Source organism: Henckelia pumila, chromosome 4, assembly GCF_033568475.1.
Source record: "Henckelia pumila isolate YLH828 chromosome 4, ASM3356847v2, whole genome shotgun sequence".
NCBI lineage: Eukaryota > Viridiplantae > Streptophyta > Magnoliopsida > Lamiales > Gesneriaceae > Henckelia > Henckelia pumila.
Window position 1 is genome coordinate 214660775 of NC_133123.1, and position 15567 is coordinate 214676341.

Below are 15567 nucleotides of genomic sequence, written 5' to 3' on the forward strand. Positions count from 1 at the left end.
TTTGAAAATATTTTTAAATTGATGACATTAAAACATTTAAAGCATTCATTCAATTACGTCTATCAATCTCTAAATAAACTAGTCACTTAGTTGTATCCGATCAAAATCCATTATAAGGAAATAATTATAACTTACATTAGTAACACCACAATTAATATCTCATAATGCCTAAGTTAATATTCTTTGACAAACACCTACTTCCTCATCAAGATCGATAACACCACTAAGCAACGCAAATAATTTCTACGTCATGACTACAACTGGAAGGAATATTTGTATACCAATTTCACTTAACTTGTAATCAACATGCTCTTTAAAGACATTTAAATAGTACACTTCTTAAAAAAATTTAAACAAGAACAAACACCGAACTACACATTTAAATAATTTAAACATATAACTTTGAAAATATTTTAAAAATGGATGACATCAAAACATTTAAAGTAGTAATTCAAATGCGACTAACATTTAAAATCCATTAAAACTTACAAACTTTGATGCGAGACTTCTCGAGCTTCTTGCAACCGGCATGTTAGAGTAAATGCTCTGCAAGCCAAATGTTGGCTAGGGATTTTATCGACTCAAGTTTAATAAAAATTTTTTATTTTAATATAATTATTTTTTATTCAATTCTAGCATTTACTTTATCTGCATAAAGACCTTGAATATACTATAGTAAATAAATATGAGGTTGTATATGTGATGACAATCATAAAACACATATTTTAATTACTGTATATTCTAAATTAAGTTCCTAGTCGATTGGACCGTCCAAAATAAGGATAAGGATCACTCGAGCTCGAGACTAGAATATGTGATGGTGTGTATCAAGTTTCATTGTTATGGACATAGAGATGTTCAATCATACATATTGGTGCTCATACGATGAGTTCACTGAACTATCCTCCCTCGGACTTCCCAAGTGGTTATCATTCATCGAGTGGATGAGTCTGTGGTTATGGTTGTACACCATTAGTCCTTACGACTCGAGACAACACTGATGCTCTACATGCTAGGACTATGATTTGACTCGTTTACCGACTCCATGAGGATCATCAGGTGGCAAGATTGGGTACAGTTGCGACACCTGTAGGAGCCAATGTATTGTAGTATAGAATTCACCGCTCACCTACGGGTGTGGATATCCTATGTGATCTTATGAGGTAATACTGCATGGAATCTCTGGCCAGAGTATGAGATGTGCAGTAGGGTAAAGTGGTTCCTTAGTTCCACATGCTATGCCACTATGTATTCTCAAAGATGCATCACATCGTTATCGAACTTTACATGAAACTCTCGATGAACCAATGGTTGCAGATTTGATCGAGATATATGAGATGAAGGGACCGTACTGTACTATAACCATAATCGATTGATTCTTGCAGGCACTATCAGTGATACCTAGGGAATCATGGGTCGATGCTACTAGACGCTCTTACCATGATACGATGGGTCCAATCAAAAATGAATTTTGACATTCATATGATCAAGGTGTTGATGCATAGAATGGGGCGACTAAGGGTAAGCCCGCATAAAGGACAATGTCCTGAATCACAAAGAGCTGTGAACCCACGACTAGTTGTATCCCTGAACCATTGAGGGTCACACAAGCACTGGTTTTCCGGTTCCCGTTGAGATAATAATAAATTCAAAGAGTTGAGTTTATGATAAACAAGTTTGATTGGATCAAAAGATAATCTTATAAATGAGTTTATAAGAGCTTATAGGAATTTTGAGAGCATTACTGCTAAAACAGTTAAGGGAGTGCACCTGCCTAATTTGAGTGGAAGTGTTCCAAAATTAGCAGCTACCTTATTTATACTTCAATGGTTTCAAAAAATTAAAGTGTGCATCATAATAACGATTAAGTTAAAATCGTCGCATCGGTGATATTGAATCATTGATCGGGATTATGATAAAATTAATACAATAAGTGCATGAATAATGGGCTAGTAGGAGTACAAGTCCATCATGATAAATTATTAAAGTAATGGACTTTAATAAATTAATAATATTCTAGTTGGACTAGAATAAAGCCCATTAGTTGTAATAATACATGGTAAAAAAAAAAAAAAAAAAAAAAAACTTGCACACAAGGAAAGACTTGCACCACATTCTATATGACTTTCGAAAATCAATTGATATATGGCATGCAGATTTTGAAAAAACAATTAATTGATTGTATGCAATTTGTTAACCATAATTTTCTTAACATATAGATATTATTGCATAAAAATATGGTTAAGGGAATTAATTAAAAACTTAAGAAAAGCAAGTCTTATTCTCGAAACCAATTGGCAGACCACCTTCATGCAATTTTCGAAATTGCTTTCTAATTGCTCTAAGGATTTCGGCCACCCTAATCAATAGAGATTTGAGTCGTCACTCCTTGTTCGTTCAATCTCTACACAAATTTTTTCTTCTTCTTCTCTAGTGCGACTTAGAAGAGGAACAAGTAATCCAGTCGTGGATCTGATTCGGAGATTGAAGAAAGATATTTTCAAGTTGATTGTTCGTAGGGAATTACAACAAGAGCTATCTCCGTTAATCCCAAAATAGTTGATGTCAAGTGAAATATTCACTAAAGGTATAATTTCGTAAAAACCCTATAAATGTCAATTAAACCATACGAGCGTCCAATCATGTTTTGAATGTCAAACCGAAAAATTTTAAACTTTCGCTGCGTCTTGGGCACAAGAAAAACGGTACTCCAACACGGCAGTAGGCACAAACCCAAACCAAGAACATGCTCTGATACCAACTAAAATGACCCTCTAACCTCTATAATTTAAAAAATATTAAAATAATGCGAATTTTTAAAAAAATTCGACATGACCTTTTTAAAACATTAACAAACCACCTGTCTCAAACAAACACAAAAGATTTGAACTAAACGAGACAAAAAACTAAACAAGGAAACAAGCGATAATTTAAAAGGGAACATTTCAAGGTTTGCGAATGCCAAAAGTTTAACAAACAAATGTTTATCATGCCAACAAAACTGATCTAGAAGTTTTTAAGTTTACATCTAACCAATATACAAAATAAAAGACATCAAAACTATGCATTTAAATAACATCTGCGGAAGACTAGCATAGGTCGGAGGCATGTGCTAAGCCCGCATCGCATTTCACTCAAGAGTCATGCCTCTCGATCTCAACGAAGGTCTAACCTGCACCAAGCAAAGTAGGGAGCCTAAATGCTCAACAAGTATAAAGCATGGAGTAACGAAGGATACATAATACATGCACAATACTTTAAAATATTTGTACTCAAAATACCTTGAAACTTTTCTCGGAGAAATGCTTGAAATTAAAAGGAGGTAAAACTTGGAACTTAAAGAAAACGCATGCATGAGACTCACTCCACTTTTACTCAACTCATGCACTTTAACTCAACTCACGTACTTTAACTCAAACTCACACTTGAAACTTTAACTTTACTCATACCTTTAAACATAAACTTTCATAAACTTTAACTTTAATTTTGAACTTTTCTATGTGAATTTAAATCCTCGATTGTGACCATCTTTTGTTTGATCGATCAATGACTACAGTACTATGCCGGCAAGGACGCCGAGATTTCTCCCGACCCCACATTGCCCCTCTATGACAAGGACATCGAGATTTCTCCCAATCCCACATTGCCCCTCTATGACAAGGACACCGAGATTTCTCCCGGTCCTACATTGCCCCTCTATGGAAATGACACTGAGATTTTTCCCGGCACCACAATGCCCCTCTTTTGTTTGATCGATCATGGCTGCAGTACTATGCCGGCAAGGAAGCCAGGATTTCTCCCAACTCCACATTACCATTCTATAGCAAGGACACCGAGATTTCTCCCGGCCCCACATTGCCCTTCTTGGCAAGGACACAGATTTTTCTCCCGACACCACAATGCCACTTTGTGGGTAGGGGAAATAAAATATCTCCTGGCTCCTCCCGAAACCTCTGATTTGGCAAGTGAGCCGAGGCATCTCCCGACCCAACATTGCACGTCTATTGTCACAATCAACTCTCCTCATTCAAAATATTTTCTTGCCTTAACTTCAAATTTTTCTTTTAACCAACTCATGCATCACCTTTCTTTAAAGGAAAATAACACCTTTTAAATCTCGACACCAAGAAAATAAAACACTTTAAATACTCCAATTTTGGATGAAAAAACATGATTTCGATCAAAGAAAAGAAATGGTTAAGTGGCTGCCTTTAGGCTAGACTAACCAACCAAACTCCCCTTTATCCTCAAACAAGACTCACCACGAGCGTTCAAACCGAAAAAACCCATAACTCGAACTTTCTTTAATCGAATTGACTTTTGCTTGAACCGACCTATTCTACACACCCCAAAATAACCCCAAGGATCAGTCCTTAACCGCCCATGCCAACCTGAGCAGCCCGAACAAAACGGATTTCCGGGCAGCAACTATGCTCAACAAAAATATGAACAACCACCTCAACTTAATTCACCCATAAATTATCCAAAACTTAACTGAATGGCTCCCAAATTGAACCGACATGACCCTCATATCCTAGAATAGACCTAGGACCAGAGCAGCCTCAATCCTAGTAGCCCGAACCATTCAGCCTATCTAAAAAACCCACAGCTCTACCGCAACGCTAAAAAATCTGCACGAACTCAACTTAACACCAATCACTCCTATATTACCTTTATTTCACCACCAACCTAAGGCCACACTACACGACACCATGGAACATCACTTGACTCATCCACAGCCCCTGGACCAGCCTAGGCCAATGGCTTTCCTTTCCAACCTAACTTAAATCGATACACCATCAATTCAAGTCCAACTCCCTACGCACAATACACCTCTTAAATCAGCCTTCAAGGCCAACACATCCACCATAAATTCACCATTGAAACACATCAAAAACAAGGGTAAACACATAACTAGGGCAGCCCCTAAACCATCACCACAAGAAATTTTGAATTTAGCAATAAACATGCCACAAATTGGCCTCAAACTTTTGAAAATCAACTCCACAATAGTAAATCGATACTTGGCTTAAGATATAACTCATTATCAACTCATTTCAACACATAAATTTCGAAATATCACAAAAACATGGCCAAACACTAGCTGAAATTTCGAAATGCCTAATTAAAATTTGCAAAAACACCAAGTATCCAAAGAAAACATGACACACAACATAATATCTTAATTTGGTGGTCAAAGGATTGTTTTATACTTGCCTTATATCCAACTTACAACCAAGAAAAAAATGCAGAAATGAGGCTGGAACGAGAATGGAAGAGTTTCCTAACGCCTTGAATGCGATTTACAGTCGGTTTGGTGGCCTTGGCGGCGACGGCTGTGGTCGGAGAAGGCGGTGGAGGGACGGTCGTGAGTTGAGAGGGGGAAAGGGGTGAGCGGCGCTAGGGTTGGGAAAAAATGGGTAAAGGTTCCTATTTTCTATTTTTTGGGTATATTAAAATGTGTAGGTATGTGTGTATAGGTGTATGTATAGGTGTGTGTAATTGTAGTTATTAATATTAAAATACTAAAGTTGTTATTTCAAAAATAAAAGAGTTGCTACTAGGCTTATAACAACTACTACACCACACACACTACATTTATTAAAAATCATTTTCTTTAAAGTTTTCAAGTTGAAAGGAATTAAATAAATTCCATTTGGATTTTAAAATACTAATTTTGGGAGGAAATTAAATAAACTTTAAAATTCTTTTAAAATAAATAAAACTACTCGAAAAATCCTTAAAATGAAGTTTTATCTACTTTCCTCAATTTTTAATGATTTAAAATAAATTTTTCAGAAATCCTTAAAATAATCATTTAATAAATTTTCTCAAGAATAAAATATAACTCACAACTCCGCTTCCGCCCGCCGGTCCTAAAATAACAGAAACTCAAGCATTTTTTAAAAATAAATACTTAAACATTTTGATGTCACACATTTAAAATAAATATTTAAATAATAAACAGAGAGATTAAAATAATTTAAATAAAATAGCTGAACATTTAAAAGTCATTTAAATAAATACACAAGCGTAATTAAAAGTCTTTAAAACACATTGGGCAATCAAATAACATTTAAATAAATAATCTAGATATTTAAAATAATTTAAATAACTAACCGATAAACTAATATATTTAAAATAAATAAGCTAGACGATTAATTAAAATCATTTAAATAAGAAATTTTAAACCTTTAAATCATTAAAACAAATAAGTTGTATAATAAAATAATTTAAATAAGTAAACTTAAACAATTAAAAGCATTAATTAAATAGTTAGTACAATAAAATGATTTAAATAAATAATTAGCATTTTATTAACACATAATTAAAATAAAAAATTTAAATCAATTAAACTTAAAAATAATAATCATAATATTTATTTAATTTAATGCATCTGATTTAGTAGATTGGATTTTAGGTACTACAGCTCAGCCCCATGTTATTTAGTGGATGGATACCATGGTTTTGGATCCGGTTAGTCCAGAGGTTTATGGTATGGGAGTGCCTCCTGATGCGACGACTCAGCGTACTACATACCATGACGCCTTTGCCTGAGCAGTGATTTCCGAATAGTTTTTGGTACACTTCATTTGCATTAGCATTCCCAACATTTGTATACTCATGCTTTCGTACTGAGCTTTTTATACTCACGTCCTCGGTTTTTGTTCTGGACATCCCATTAAACGGGGCATGACTCAGGTTGGACGGACCCGATAGTAGCGGTCGTTGAGCTACAGCAGGGTGGATTTGTACTGTTCCAAGCTTCCGTTGTAATTGGGATTCTAGTTTTACCTTCGATGGGGTTGTATAACACTAATGGCTGTTTTAGTATTTGTTTGGACCGGTTGTATTCTGTCGGTGGATTTTAGTTGTTTTAATTAAGTTTCCGCTGGATTTCTTATTTACCGCTTTTAAGTTGAATTGCATGCTTTAAGCTTTGTTTAATTAGTGATTTCGGGTTGGGTCACTATATTTTATTTATTTTTCATATGCCAAAATATTGCATACAAAGTGTTTGATAAAATTTTTCAACCTAACTGGTTTTATTGTTTCAACTTGTATCTTTTTCAAATGATTTTAAAAAATATTTAATTGGTTTCTACGAAAGGTTATTTTGAGTGTCTTTCGCTTGGTTTGAAAACCAAACTCGATTTAATTCATTGATGTTTAATATTTCAAGAACCGAGCTATTGTAGCTCAAAATATTTTAAACATGTGTATTCATCCCCCTCTACACATCTTAACCGATCCTATAAATGGTGGAAAAATTGTATCACATGAAACACAATCTATTACAACTGGTAGTATTACTTCTAAACTCACTAAAGCACAACTTTTATTAAGATAATGAACGAAACATCTACAAAGATCCTCAAGTTTCAGTCAGGAACTTGAAAATTATTTTACCACTGTTTTTTTTTAGTGATGCAGATGAGAAAACTTTCGACATATTGCGACGGTGGTCGCAAAAAACACAAATATATTCAATTTCATCTATAATGACAAAAAAAAAATTCTAGCTTGCCCGGTTTGAACAGTTGCGGTGGAGCAAAATTTTATTATTGGAGGAAATACATTGGACGAGAAACGTTCTAACTTAAGACCGGAAAATTTGAAAGCTCAATGTTTGCTCAATGATTGGTCAAAAGCCGCTAACCGAACACAACATATTAAAACTAATGAAGAAGACCAAAAAGAAATCGAGGAAACATCCGGAACTACGATGGGAGAAAATGCGAGTGAATGTGATTGAATAAAATGAAATGTAATAAAATTTTAATATAATGTATTGAAAGTTGAAATATAATATTATTTTTATTGAATAAATTTAATAGATTTTTATTGAGATAATGAAATATTTTATAGAATTTTAAATATAAGTTGTTAAAAGTTGATATTTAATATATTTTTTTTACTGAATACATGTAATAGCTTTTTATTGAGATAATAAAATATTTGATAGAATTTTTAATATATGTTCTCTTAAATTTTTTTTAAAAAAAACGGCATAAAAAAATTTGAGACCCACGCAAGGGGCACACCCGCATGTAGTGACCCTTACCCGGATCACCTACTAAACAGAACTTAGGCATGCAATTAACTTAATAAACAGAAATCAGAATTCAACTGCGGACACCATAACATTAATACAATCCCAAGAAAAGGAATCTGTAAATATGCAAAATAATATACAACCAAATCGAATAGCTGTATAAACTCAAAACAACAGAATAAAAACCTAAACGAAGCTCCAGCTGATCAAACACTTCCTAGCCCCTCTTGGATCCACCCGCCTCGTCCAATCACAAACCTGCCCCATGGAATAGAGTGTCCAAAAACACAGAGTACGAGATGTGAGCATAAAACGCTCAGCACGAGAGTATGAGTATACATGCATGCAAAGTGAAATCCCTATAAACTCGAGGTCAAGGATCAGATAACAGAGACAGACCGGGCCCTGGTATGTAGCACGCTGTGACGTCGCTTTAGGAGGTGGCTCCCATACCAAAATACCAGTGGATATGCCGGACCCAAATCGATGGAAGTCCAACCACTAACCGGATAGGGTAAAACCCTACTATAGACATCTCGAATGAGATAGCTCAATATTCAAATGTATGCAGCATAAATCAATGACATATAAATCATGCAGTCACATAATACATGCATACTCAGTCAGGATATCTCGAACAGTACTTTCGTATCTCAAATACTAGGCAAGTGCTATCAGCCCTAGGTCCACGCCTATAATCCGCGCTACACTGCCAATGATACTACTACCATTATAGCGCTCTAAAAGCCTTAACTAAGCTAAATCATACTCCTAAATATTTTTAGGAAGCAAAAGCTATACCTTCATCCGTCGTTAGCCCTTTGCTGTCGATTGCCTCAAAACTAGGCCACAGCTCCGCTACGACGCCTGGATCGCTATGCCACTTCCGGATTCCCGATGGGACGCCTAGAATGCCCTATATCTAAGCTGGAAGACTGAAGAAATGAGAGAGAAGAGGTTATCGGTGTGCTCAAAACTGAATCTCGGCCTTCCTATTTATAAACGGAGTTCGGGCCATCCGAACTATGCTTCGGAGCGTCCGAACACGATCGGATCGTCCGATCCTGACTTCAGGTCGTCCGAACCCGATAATACGTCATTGCTTACGTCGGCACAATGACGTCATCCATGACGACTGTCGGCAGCACGATCGGAGCGTCCGAACCACTCTTCAGAGCGTCCGAACTCGGACTTCGGACTGTTCGAACTCAACAACGGAGCCTCCGAACTCAACTTAAATAAATACGATTAGTTCCTTAATCAATTCATTTGGTTACGGGCCACTACATTCTCCCCCACTTAAGATATTTCGTCCTCGAAATCAAATCTTAAGTACTGAATGTAAAATAGCATGAAGAAACATTCTTTATTCAACTAAACGATTACAGAGTTTATAACTGATTACAACTCAAAATGAAATCAAAACAACTCAGGATGTTCTTTACGCATCATGCTTTCGAGCTCCCAAGTAGCTTCCTCATGTAAGAGTGGGTGCCCAGTGAGCCAACTGTGTGGCTATGGGCTTTGATGACTCTTTGTATAAACAATCTTTTGTTTAATATTATTTACACTTTTATGGCAATGACTTTATATTACTCCATATTGTTATATTGTGATATACTATTGTTGTTTTGATAAAGACCTTGAATGTACTATAGTGTATGTAAGATGTGGTAGAACATGGAGATGTCTATCATGAAATACATCTTATAGTCACTGTATATTCTAAAACCGTTCCTAGTCGATTGAGCCGTCCGATAATAAGGATAAGGATCGCTCGAGTTTGAGACTAGCATTTGCGATGCGGAGTACCACGTTTCATTGGTAGGGAACATGGAGATGTTCGAAGCATGCAAATGGATATTCATAGGATGAATAATCGAACTACCCTATCCGGACTTTCCAAGTGGTTATCACTTATCGAGTGGATAAAGTCCGCGGTTTTGGTTGTACACCATTAGTCCTTACGACTTGAAACATCATGGAGACTCTATATGCTAGTGCTGTGCTTTGACTCGTTTACCGACTCTATGGGGGTCATCAGGTGTCGAGATTGGGTACAGTTACGACACATATAGGAGTCAATGCATTGTTGTCAAGGATTCACCACATACTTGCGAGTGTGGATATCCTATGCGATCTGAGGAGATATTAGTGTGACAAATCTCTGGCCAGAGTACTTGATGTGATTTAAGAAATGGTTTCTTAGTAGCACATGCGATGTCACTAATTTGATCTTCAAGATGTATTGCATAGTTATCGAATCTTGAGCGACTCTCGATATACCAATGGTTGTTGATTCGATCGGGATATATGGATGAAGGGACCGTACTGTACGCTAACCAAAATCTACTGGTTCTTGTAGGCACTATCAGTGATACCTAGGGAATCATGGGGCGATGTTGCTAGGCGCTTTACCATGATTCGTTGGGCAAGTCGGAAAGTGTTGTTCCGAGTCACAAGGAGTTGTGAGCCCACGGCTAGCTGTATTCCTGAACCATTGAGGGTCACACAGTGTAATGGAGTTTTAATCCCCGTTGAGATAGTTAAATTTAAAGAGTTAAATTTAATGAACTAAGGAGTTGGACTTCTTAAATAAGAGTAAGGGAGTAGGATTTCCTAAAATGACATAGGGATGGACATTTTTGGAAACCACTGAATTCGGATTCAGGAAAATTTATCTTGACTTTAAAATGTGCAGAAATGGTTTCTGTGCACATTGGTGAAATCGGTTCATCAATCGGAGTCACGATGAATTTTATATTAATTTCTGAACGTGCGGGCTTTGCTTGTCGGGCCCTAACTTATGACTAATGGGCCCTAAGGTGTTAGTGGCCTGCATTATAAATAAGTTATTGCAGTACAGAAATTACACACAACAGGTCATAATTTTTGAGAGCAAAAATCGAAAACCCTAGTTCCTCTCAAATAATATTTCGGCCGCCCCCTTGCTCTGTCACAGAGAAATTCCGGTCTGTGATTTTGAATCGCAGTAAGGAATAACGAATCAGATTCGTTTATTCTCTTCGCAGAAAACTTCTGATAGATTTTCTAGTGCAATCTATCAGAGGGATTAAACCTCTGTTCGTGGACCTGATTGAAGGAGTTCATCGGTTCCAGGGAGAGACAACAAGAGCAGATAAAATCTGTTGGTGTCCAGTAATCTCGTTGCGAGATTGAAGGTAAAATTTAATAACTGTTATTTAAATTTTACACACAATAATTCAATCGTTGTATGGTTGATACCCACACCATGGAATCGTTCCATGAGAAAATTTTTAAACTTCCGCTGCACCGGGTATCAATCGTAATTGGTCTGGGAACTCGCCAGTTTCCAACAGTGGTATCAGAGCCAGGTTGCTCAGATCAAACGATTGAATTAATCAATTGTACAAAATTTTTGAGTCTCAGTTTTTGAAACAAAATAAATATTTTTAAATAAAAAATTTTTTTTTTTCCGGGGCAAAACCCGGGCAGCGATTGGATCGCTGCCCGGAGGGGGCGGCGATGGTCGCTGCCCCCGGGGGAGGCGCACGGCGCCGCCCAAAGGGGGCGCACGTCGCCGCCCAGGGCGGCGACCGTCGCCACCCAGGGCGGCGACCGTCGCCACCCAGGGCGGTGCACGGCGCCGCCCAGGGCAGCGCCGGGCGCTGCGCAGGGCAGCGCTCGGCGCTGCCCAGGGGCGGCGCACAGCGCCGCCCAGGGGCGGCGCTCGGCGCCGCCCAGCGGCGGCGCCAGGCGCCGCCAGGGCAGCAATTGTTGCTGCCCTAAGGGGGCAGCCGGGCTGCCCCGGCCCGCGCCCCGGGTGCGGGCCAACCGGGAGTGTCCCGGGCGGCCCGCAAGAAAAATTTATTTTTAAAATTAATTTTAATATTTAAAATTTTATTTTTGGTCCGGTCAAAAATTGTTTTTGATTGGTTCACGAGATTTCGGATCGAATTGTTCGAGTCCGTAAATTTTAAAATTGATTTTGGATAAATTTGAATTTTTGGAAAATTTTAATATTTTATCCGTAAATTGAATTTTGAAATCAATTATTTTGGTACAATTGATGATAAGATATGATCTTATGATATATTGAGTAAAATATGATTTTATTTGTAAAATTGGATTTTATAGATAAAATATGATTTTATTTGATATAGAGATAAAATATGATTTTATATGTGAAATGAGATTTTATATAAAATATGATTTTATCTTGTTTAAATTTGAATTGCCACAGCATGTTATCCAATAAATTAATTTTGAATTAAATGTTATTGGATAAGGATGATCGATTGCCATGACCAATTTTGTAGGTGTATGTTAGGAATTTACATTTTGTTTTTATTGTTGTTGGTTTTATTAATGGGCCTGGTTTATGGCCCGATATGAATGTCATATGTAATAAAAGTGGGCTTGGTTTATAGCCCGTTCCCACCCCTAAAAATGTATCCCTACTTGTCATTGTTATTTATTGTAAATACATTAGATTTAGTGGGAGATCAAGATTTGAAGACGGTGGGCCCAGCAGACAATAAAGACTGAAGAAATGTAAATTGGAAGCATATGTAATAGGATTGCATTTGCATACTGCATATTACCTAGGATTGGACTAAGACCCGTGATTGGCAACCACGGGTCAATTAGAAATGGAATCGATCATCCTATATAATATGTGATATTATGATTGTATGCATGTTTAGACATAAATTGCGTGAATCCGGCAATGCATGCAATAAATTAAATATGATGAGACAAATATTTTTATAAATAAAATCCCTCATTTTAAATATGATTTAAAATTGATATCAAGATAAATAAAGGAAATTTAAATTTGTTTAAATATTCCTACCTTCCATCAACGGTCAATGTATGAGATGCTACCCGCGGATACGGTCCGGCTCATATTATTGGGGGGGCCCGTTCGTCGGAAAGCTGTACATTGGATCGACAAATGTTGTAAGTTGGGTGGAACTCCCATGGGATCGGCTCATATTATTGGGGGATCCACATGGCGACCGTCCATCACAACTTAATATTGATGGGTCATCTTGACATGTCACTATAAACGGCGTCATATTATTGGGCCCTTATTGGACATGAGGTAAATACATGGGGGTTGCTTTGGAAGCAATTGGGCTCTACCTTTTGAGAATTATGGTTGGCTGATATTATTCGGGACCATAAGTTTGTCAATTGGACTCCATGTTCTCACTAAGGAAAAAGTTTCCCGTTTTCACTAGAGGGTAGTGAAATCGTTAAAATAGTGGGAGTGAGATTCATAAAATAAAATTCGCCTATTTTATGTCTTAGTAAATTGCTTAAACAATCATCGATAATTGTCTGTTTTATCTCAGTAATCCACATGTTTCTGTTCTCCAACAAAACAAACTTATTGACGCAAACAATACAGAATGATTCCATAAGTTAAGATTGTCCTAAGTTCGGAAAAGATTTTCTAAAGTGTTAGAAAAGGCTTCTCCGAAAACAGCCCCGGCTGATGTAACTGCCGAAAGGTTGGCCGAACTAGAGAAATGGTTGGACCATGATCTCAAGGCCAAATGTTACATGCAAAATTGGACAAGTCTAAACAAGTTTGCCATCACTGCAAGAAACCCGGTCATTGGAAACGTAACTGCAAGGAATACCTCAAGCAGTTGCGAACTGCAAAGGGTATGTTTTACATTAAAATGTTTTTCTTGGGTATTGGATACCAGATGTAGATCTCATATTTGCAATGAGTTGCAAATGATGACAAGAAGTAATAGGCTAAGGATGGGTGAGACCCAGTCAAGGCTCGGGAATGGTTCCAGAGATAAATCCAAAGCTATAGGAGACATTTTTGCAGAACAATTTTAAGTTTTTTGAGAGATGTTTTATTTGTTCCAGATTTGATTAAAAACATTATTTCTGTTTCTATGCTTGATAGAGATAGTTATTCTTGAAATTTTGTGAATGGGATTTGCAATATTTACAAGAATGAATGTTTGATTGGAAATGGACAACTTGAAAACGATCTATACAACTTAAAACTAAAAGACGTTCCAATAAATTATATTGATAAACCGGCGACAACAAACAAAAGGAAAATCGATAGTCAAAACCCGGCGAACCTTTGGCATGCTAGGCTAGGTCATATTTCCTCAAGGAGGATGAACAAGCTAGTGGGAGAGGGCATGTTTGATATGTCTGATATTAACTCTCTACCTACTTGTGAATCCTGCCTAAAAGGAAAAATGACTAAATCTCCTTTTAAGGGGAAACCTGAGCGTAGTCAGAATCTGTTGGATTTGATCCATACAGATGTTTGTGGTCCATTTAGAGTAGGGACTCAACATGGCCACACCTACTTCATTACCTTTACTGATGATTATTCAAGGTATGGGTATTTATATTTAATGAAATATAAGTCTGAAGCATTTGAAAAGTTCAAAGAATTCAAGGCTAAAGTAGAAAACAAGCTAGGTAAAAGTATTAAAGCACTTCGATCGGATCGAGGTGGAGAATACTTGAGTACCGAGTTTTTGGACTATCTGAAAGAGAATGGGATTCTCTCTCAGTGGACTCCTCCTATGACACCACAGCTTAATGGTGTATCGGAGCGTCGTAATCGAACTTTGTTGGACATGGTTCGATCTATGATGAGCTTCACTGAGCTTCCACCTTCGTTTTGGGGCTATGCGCTTGAAACGGCGGTATTGTTGTTGAACAACGTCCACACTAAAGCAGTGGACAAAACACCATACGAGTTATGGAATGGCAAAGCTCCTAAGTATTCGTACTTGAGGATTTGGGGATGTCCTGCTTACGTGAAGCAGACAGTGGGAGACAAGTTGGATAGTCGATCCAGCTTATGTTATTTTGTGGGGTATCCGAAAAATTCAATCGGATATTATTTCTATTATCCTGCTGAAACAAAGGTGTTTGTTTCTAGGAATGCCACCTTCTTGGAGAAGGAGTTCTTATTGGATAAGAAAGGCGAGATGATGGAACTCGAAGAGGTTCGAGAAGAACCCGAAATACAAAATAACGATCCTACACCTCAGGAACCATTGCTGGACACGCCTGAACCTAGAAGATCCGAGAGGACTTCTAGACCTCCTATTCGATATGGTCTTCTTCTTGAAGGGGATCAAGATGAACCCGACATTGGATGTGATCCAAGAAACTTCAAGGAAGCAATTTCTGATGCGGATTCGAATTTATGGCTTGAAGCTATGCAGTCAGAATTGGATTCGATGCATACAAACCAAGTTTGGTCTTTAGTAGATCCTCCGATGGAATTGTTCCAATAGGGTGTAAATGGATCTACAAAAGAAAGCTTGGGCCTGATGGTAAGGTATTGACCTACAAGGCACGATTGGTGGCGAAAGGTTATACTCAAAGGCAAGGAGTTGACTATGATGAAACCTTTTCACCAGTTGCTATGTTCAAGTCCATAAGAATCCTTATTGCCATAGCTGCATGGTATGACTATGAGATATGGCAAATGGATGTGAAGACTGCTTTTCTTAATGGAGACATTA